Source organism: Montipora capricornis, unplaced genomic scaffold, assembly GCF_036669925.1.
Source record: "Montipora capricornis isolate CH-2021 unplaced genomic scaffold, ASM3666992v2 scaffold_496, whole genome shotgun sequence".
Taxonomy (NCBI): domain Eukaryota; kingdom Metazoa; phylum Cnidaria; class Anthozoa; order Scleractinia; family Acroporidae; genus Montipora; species Montipora capricornis.
The window spans coordinates 742,501-750,716 of record NW_027180234.1 but is presented as its reverse complement, the minus strand read 5'-3'; the positions used below and the strand labels follow the sequence as shown (position 1 = coordinate 750,716).

Below are 8,216 nucleotides of genomic sequence, written 5' to 3'. Positions count from 1 at the left end.
AACCTCTCTTAAGGAGGTTAAACCAAATTTAACACTTTCAACAAACTCTACTATTTGGAAGGATTGAATTTACCCAACTTTTTCACTTAATGGTAATGTTATGATTCCATATGAAACACAAATAGATGCTTATAAGGATGGAAGCATCAATGTGACGTAATGGATCACCATGTCAACAAAAGAGCCATCTAACCCTACTTTCCTAAATTTTGTCTTAAAACAAATATATCTTAAAAAGATACTTGGTGACCCGTTTTTTTAATGCTGGAGAGTGAATAGCTTACTAGGATAAAACTTTCTTCAAAGTTTAAAAAACTTATTTTGAGCAGATTTATAGCCACCTTCACAATTAACAAATTTTAACGTGGCTCTAAATCCGCTGCAGAGAATTTTTTTAAACTATGCAGAGAGTTTCGTCTTAGCCTTCTAATTACTTTTTGGCAATAAAAAATGGGGGTCACAAAGTTCGTTTTAGATATATAAGCGCTTAAACAAAATGTAGGGCTTTTTTAGATGTTTCTTTTTTGCTATTGTTAGTGGTGTTTCATAAGGTACCATAACATTGCCATTAAGTGAAACGTTGTAGAGTTCATCTTTTTAATATCACATTTCCTCCAAATTTTTAAAACCGGTTTGAGCCTCCTTAAGGTAAGTTAGTGTAACGTTAACTTAGTTTTGGATTAGTTTCCATATACATTACGTTTCGTGTTTTCATTTCTAGATATCTTGATTTCAATTATATAACTCAACTCCCACAAAAAGTTTTCTCAAGACTCACTTACTTATATGAGCTGTAAGTATATTGCCCCAAATACACTTTAAAAATTACATAGCTATGCGCCTGGTCACTCCACGAGGAATTGTCTGACTTAGTTACAAAGCGATTCGCACAGCTGATTTAAAAGTCTCAATAGTAGTTAGTACTCACCGTTTTAGCTCTAAAATTAAAGTACAGTTTCACCTTATCCCTCTAAAGGGTTTTTTTCTAGGTTGCTATATATATGAGGCCAATTGGGATAAATCGTATTGCCGCGAGTCTTACCTACCAAGAATTAAGTAAAGCCATGATCAGCGAGATCTGGGGCAAGAAACTAGAATAAAATTGAAACCATAATTGATTGCATTGTTTTTGTTTATTTAGAAGTAAGCAATGTTGTAGCTGGCGATTTTTTTAAAACGGAGTGTTAACTAAGCAACGGTGGGCTCCTGTTGGTTCTTAAGATCAACCTCTCTTAAGGAGGTTAAACCAGTTTTAACACTTTCAAAAAAATCTATTATTTGGAAAGATTGAATCTACCAAACTTTTTCACTTAATGGTATGTTATGATTCCATATGAAACACAAATAGATGCACGCATCATTTTGATGTAATGGACCACCATGGGAGAAAGAAAAGAGCTTTCTAACCCTAACGGACTACATTTTTGTCTTAAACGGAAACGGTGTCCCCCTTTTTTTATTGCTGGAGAGTGAAGCGCATGCTAGGATAGAACTTTCTTCGAAGTTTAAAAAAAATCTCTTCAGGAGATTCATAGCCACCTTCACAATTAAAAAAATTTAAGGTGGCTCTAAATCCCCTGTAGAGAGTTTTTTTAAACTTCGCAAAGAGTTTCGCCTTAGCCTACTAATTACTTTTCGGCAATATAAAATGGGGGTCACAGAGTTCGTTTTAGATATATAAGCGCTTAAACACAAGATATAGGGCTTTTTTAGATGTTTCTTTTGTTGCCATTGTAATCTATTACGTCACATTAATATGTGCATCTTGTTAAGCAGCTAGTGGTGTTTCATATGTTAGCATAACATTGCCATTAAGTGAAAAAGTGTTTTAGAGTTCATCTTTCTAACAGCACATTTCCTCCAAATTGTTGAAACCGGTTTGAGCCTCTTTAAGATAAATTAGTGCAACGTTAACTAATTTTTGGATTAGTTTCCATATACATTACGTTTCATGTTTTGATTTCTAGAAACCTTGATAAAAATGAAATAACTCAACTCCCAGAAAATGTTTTCTCAGAACTCACCTTTTTACAAGTGCTGTAAGTTTATTGCCTCAAATACACTTTGAAAATATGACATAGCTATGACCCTGGTCACTCCACGAGCCATTGTCTGACTTAGTTACAAAGCGGCTCGGACAGCTGATTTAAATAAAGTGTCAATTGTAGTTAATACTCACCGTCTTAGGTCTAAAATTAAAGTACAATTTTTGACCTTGCCGTTCTAAGATTAATGCTAGGTTGGTATGTAATGGAGGCCAATTGTGATTAATTCTAATGGCGCAAGTCTTATCAACCAAGAATTAAGTAAAGCCATGAGTAGCAAGATCTGGGGCAAGATTGCTTAGTTGCATTGTTCTTGTTTAATTAGAGTTGAGCAATGTTGTTGCTGGGGATTTTTTTTTAAAGCAAGTGTTAATTAATTAAAATAAGTTAACTCTGCTCTGCAGAAGGTTACTTGTACATTACTTTTTGTGCGTTAATTTCTAGGAGGCTATCTAATAACAAAATAAATCAAATCCCAGAAGTGGTTTTCTCAGAACTCACAAGTCAATATACTCACAGGAATCGCAGTGCGATTCCTGTAAGTATAGTGACCCATGTACGATGTGAAAATTTTCTTCAGCTATGCACTTGGCCATTCCACAAAGATTTGATTGATTTCGTTAATTGGTGAGTCACACAGCTGCTTTTATTTTTAGAACTAATCGATAACCATTTTAGGTCTTAAATACTTTGTTTTTTTGCCGTCTCAGTGTTTTTAGGAATAATACGCAAACAGCTGTGACAAACATTAGATATAAACCCATCCTTTGAAATTACCTTTTACTTGACGTTTCGTATGCTTAGCTAATAAGTTAGTGGTTCTTTATATTTCAATTCAAATTTTGTGTTAACCATCACTTCTGAAGCCTGATATGTGCAGAGCATACGAAACATCAAGTAAAAGATATTTTGAAAGGCTGCATTTATATGTGATATTTGTCACCGCTGTTTGTGTATTATTCATTTAGTTTTTCAATTAAAGTGCTTTTGGACCTTGGCCTTGTGATGTTGCTGAAACGCTAAATGTTAATATATAGATTTAGCCAAGCCTAAAAGCGGAGCTCCCTGGTTATTTATTCTTACTGCCTAGAGGGTTAGTGAAAATAAAAGGTTTCAAATTTTCGTCGTTTTGGTGTTTCCGGATGCTGATTAATTAAATCATGTTCTTTGCTTTCCTCTATAGAAAAATTCATTGCCTAAATAGTGAATTCCTCGGTAAATTTCACGTAAAAAACCGACATCGCATGAATCACGAAGCGATGAGTGCGATATCGGTTTTTCAGGTGAAATTTACTTGGAGATTTTCTCAGTTTGGCAATGAATTTTTCTTGGACCGCGTGACTTCTTAAAAAAAAACAAGCACCCTCTCAGCACGCCAATGGAAAAGGAAAAAGACATTTTAGAGTCAACTGTCAATAGCGAGCGAATAGGAATCACACTAAAATTAAAAACCATGAAAAAACTTTTATTAGTTCAAGGTCAAAGAAAGAGTTTTACTGATTTACCTTATTCCACTTTATCTAAACGAGATCATTCACGTTTTGATGTATTTCATTACGAGAACTCGTTGCGATTACGTGTTTATAACATAAGGGCAAAATTTTCTTGTCACTGTCGAGACACATCGAAAAACAGCAAACGGAGTAAAAAAGCATTTGTTCGCTTGCATTTTAGAGCAAAACAAACAAACAAATGAACTTTTTCTTTATGTTCAAAAGAATGCAGATAATTGTTATTTTATTTCAGTTAAAAAAAAATCGATTTTCATTCCTGAACAAAGGAAAAACCGATTAAACCACTTTTTAAAAATACGGATCCATTTTAAATAACGTCCGTAAAAACAACAAATGGTTTAGTGCCCAAGCAAAGAATTTGTGGAGTAACGTCTTCCACCAAGTATGAGTTATTACTGGTATTCTGTTTTGTCGTTGTCGTTCTCTTTCTCTCTCCTTTCGTTTCTGTTCTGGTCATAGGTCTTGCAGGCATCATGCAATCTTATCAGAGCTTCTAAAGATATGCCAATAATTGCAATACAGAGAAAAAAGCAGCTCTAGACACATTAAAAATAAACATTCAGCTTTAAGTTTATATCCCTTGAATGCTTGACTTCATGATAACTGCGTATCCACCCGTGTGGACCACAGCTATCACGATAGCGGAGCTCCGCGCGTGCCGAGGGCGCGAGCGCGCGGAGCACCATTGTTAAGAAAATATAGTAACCATCGATGAGAGAAATCTTGGTTTTATAGCCATGACATCATCGACCGTCCGTACATACGTACGTACGTACGTCCATCCATACGTCTACCCCTCCATGTATAGGCCTTTATCATGATTATGTTAGTAAAAGTAGCATATTATGCTACTAACGTGCTAAATTATGCTCTTTTTTTCTACCACTCAACTTTTCTTTCCTCGCTTTCAATAGCCACATCCTGAGGGGCAGTGATGTACTGTGGCAGCTCTCCGACAAGACCGTCGATTGTCGCGTCATTGGCGAGGAATGGAAAAATCCTGAGGGCTTCTACGCTAGTTCGTGTTGGCCTCAACCAGCCAACGGTCACGGGGCACATCACCCTTGCAGCTTTGAAGGCCGTAACTGCATCGTTAAGATCCTCATTAAGCTTCCGTAAAAACCACTGAATCGCTGGCTGTACACAAGCCTTGGCTCTCTGTTCCAGGGCGGCTGCTCTCTTATTCGGATCTTCATTGACAATTGCCGCCAGCACTGCACGCACATTTGGAAAGTACGACGCCTGACAAGCCTCGGCAACGCCCTGCATCTTTTCATAGCATGAAAACACCAAGGGACCAACTCCTTCTAAGAAGTACGTAGCCTTGACAAAATGCTCCCCGACATCAAGGATCACGGCCAGCTCCATCTTGAGGTTGACAACGGATTCAGGATCTGATAGTAAGTCTTGTATTTGCGGTTCAATGTTTGGAGCGATTTTCTCTGCTGCGGCCTCCTGAAGTAATCTTGAAACTTCCCCAAACTGCTCCAGAACCTGCTTGTAAACTTCCCATTTTGACCACCAGCGAGTTTCGCTGTAGGATTTTGGCTTTCGGCCGGTTAGATCTTTCCATGCCAGTTTTGCTTGGTAGCTGTGAAACAATCGGACCCACAGATGTCCAAACTCCTGAAGAGTTGGAATCATTTATCGATTTATCGATTTATCATCAATTTATCGAGCGTGTGGGAAAAAACACACAATGTTCAACATCTTTGGAAAGAAAAATTGTATTCTGTTCAGCGCCGCTTGATTTACACTGGCTCTATCCCTCATAGCTGCTAGTAGACAGTTAGCTCTAATCCCAAATTCTACACAAAGGGCCCCGTTCAGGACTCTAGTTAGCTCATCAGCGTTCACTGAATTTGAGCAAACATCAATCCTTATTAAACGCTGCGTTATCGCCCATTGGTCGTCAATAAAACGAACAATTATTGCAATGACTTCACCTGGTCTGGTACTCCCGCTGAATATCACGGACACGTCTCTTGTCATATATCCTTGTCCTGGGAAAGACAGTTCCTTCGTTGTCCTCTCCACTTTTTGCTTGAAAATAAGGGTTATATATTACCCAAGATTAGAGCTACTGGTAAGGCGATGGCCATTTTTCTCTAGTAGAGAACGCAGCTTTTGCTGATGGGAATCCCTGCCTTTAGAAATTTCTCCACTATTTCCTGTCTGTATGCTTGCAGAACTAAAGGTAGTGTGCTGTCTTGACGGGTTTTCTCTTTGCTGAGTAAGTGCCTCGGCTATAGTTTGAAAAGCATCGTGTAGTACGGTGACATGGCGGACGACCGAGAATCCAACTGCTTTGATGATAGAACCGTTTTGACAGCTGATACGGAGCGCTGCCCGCTAAATTTTGACAGCCCTAATCTAGAATAATTATCTTCAGCTAAACGGCGAACGGCTAACGTGGACAAGTGACCTAGAATCCTTAAAGAAATTTGTTGAAAAGGATCTGCAGCAACAAGAAAAGTGGACGTCTCCCGGCGGAAACTCGAAACGATTTAAAAGTGACAACAACCACCTTGTAATGATAAACTCTTTCTTTTCAAGGGCGAGATGGTCCTCTTTTAAAAGATGAATTGGCCGAATTAGTCCAGAAAAAGCCAGGGGAGAATAGCGACTCTTTGGATTTGGATTCTTCCTCATCGATCGATCGAGCGTTTAACTTCGCCTTCAACAGTGTTTTAAGCTAACAACAATAATCAACAACCATCGGCCGCCGAAGCGAAGCCAAAGAACTCTTCACAAGAGCGATCGAAACCCGAATTAGCTGAGTTAGTTGCTGAAATAGAAGGCATTTAACTCGATTTGCTGATCCTCCAGAAAAAGGTCGAAGCTAATTCTAGCCTACTGTCGATAAATTGTCAAAGCCAAGAAGAAAATTCTCCCAGAGCTGAGCTCCTCGATTACAAAGAAAGGTGCTAACAATTGATTATGACGATATGCAAAAAAGACAAAATCTAAAATCAAAAAGAATTCGTAACAAGAGGTCTCCGTGGATAACGGGTGAATTATTGCTCAGAATGCGCAGAAGAGATGTTCTCAAAAAGAAAGCGATCTCTACAAATGATCATGCCATGTGGCAGCAGTTTAAACGGGCTAGGAACCTGGGCCCGGTTGTTCAAAATCCGATTAGCGCTAATCCCAGATTAAATATTAACCGAGGAGTTTATTTCTCTTCTCTCAAATGCTGTTCAACGCTGATATTTGGCAAAACGTTACATTAAAAGAAGTCAATCTTGAGAAACAAAAATAAGCAAAAGAAACTTTAACCAAAAAGTTGAAAACGTGAAACAAAAGTTTACTCTAATCCTGGATTAAGTTAATCGGCTTTCGAGGAACCGGGCCCAGGTGAATAATGCAACTAAACTTGCTAAAAAACGATATTTTTCTGAAAACTTGGAAACTAGCAAAGGCAATCCACGTAAAACTTGGGACCTTATTAACGAGCTTAGCTCACGGAGTAGTTGTAAGTCGTCCAATATTTTGGAAATCCAAGCTAATACTAGAACTATAAATAACGCCGATGATATGGCGGAAGCTTTTAATGTGCACTTCACTAACATTGTGACAATGCTAGCTCGTGATATTCCGGTTTGAGAAGTTGCCGCTGAATCATTCTTGTCACCCTCTGATAATTCGTTTTCTCTAAAACCCCCGAGTATCGACATTGTTCTAGACCTGCTGAAAAAAATCGATAAAAAGAAATCCACTGGCCTTGACAAGATCCCTAGTAAGTTATTAAAAATGGCAGATAGTATTATTGCACCTCACTAACAGACGTATTTACGAAATCAATCCTCACGGGAATCTAACTGAATGGAAATTGCTAGGGTGACACCGATCTTTGAAAAAGGCTCAAAATCAGACATAAATAACTATCGCCTCATCTCTGTTATCCCAGTAGTCTCAAAAGTGCTTGAAAAACTTGTCTATGACCAACTTTACCATTACCTAAATGATAATAATCTGCTGTTAAGTTGCCAGTCAGGGTTCCGTTCCTTACACAGTACCATTACAGCTTTGCTTGAGGCGACAAATAGCTGGTCTGTTAACATCGACAATGGCTTCCTGAATGGCGTCGTTTTCATTGACCTTAAAAAGGCATTCGACACTATCGACCATGAAATCATTTTACGCAAGATGTCATACTTTGGGGCCGACCAGGAAACTATCACTTGGTTTCAATCGTACCTAAGCAATCGGACCCAAAGATGTAACGTTAATGGAAGACTGTCAACTCCTCGCACTATTACTTGTGGGGTTCCGCAAGGCAGCATATTAGGTCCCTTGCTATTTTTAATGTACATTAACGATCTTCCTAACTGCCTCCGGGAGGCTTCCCCGAGAATGTTCGCTGACGATACCAATATAACCCTAACTGCAAAAACTTTAACAGAGCTTAAACTAGCATTAACTCCTGAACTCAGTAACCTTAACTGTTGGCTGAGAGCCAACAGGTTGAGTTTAAATGTGGCTAAGACCGAGTTAATGATAATTGGATCTAGGCAGAGATTAAACACTCAATGTGACGAGGTTGATATACGAATTGATGACGAAATGATCAAGAGAGTAGATCGCACTAAATCCCTCGGTCTTACCATTGATGATCGGCTTTCTTGGTCAAATCATGTAGGCGAAATATGCAGGA

The 8,216-nt window shown here is 38.5% G+C and overlaps 1 pseudogene; it reads right to left on the bottom strand.

Moving 5' to 3' along the window:
• Window positions 1-4,438: 4,438 nt before the first annotated feature.
• The window catches only part of LOC138036709 (uncharacterized), a 4,716-nt pseudogene continuing 938 nt past the window's right edge, over window positions 4,439-8,216 (bottom strand).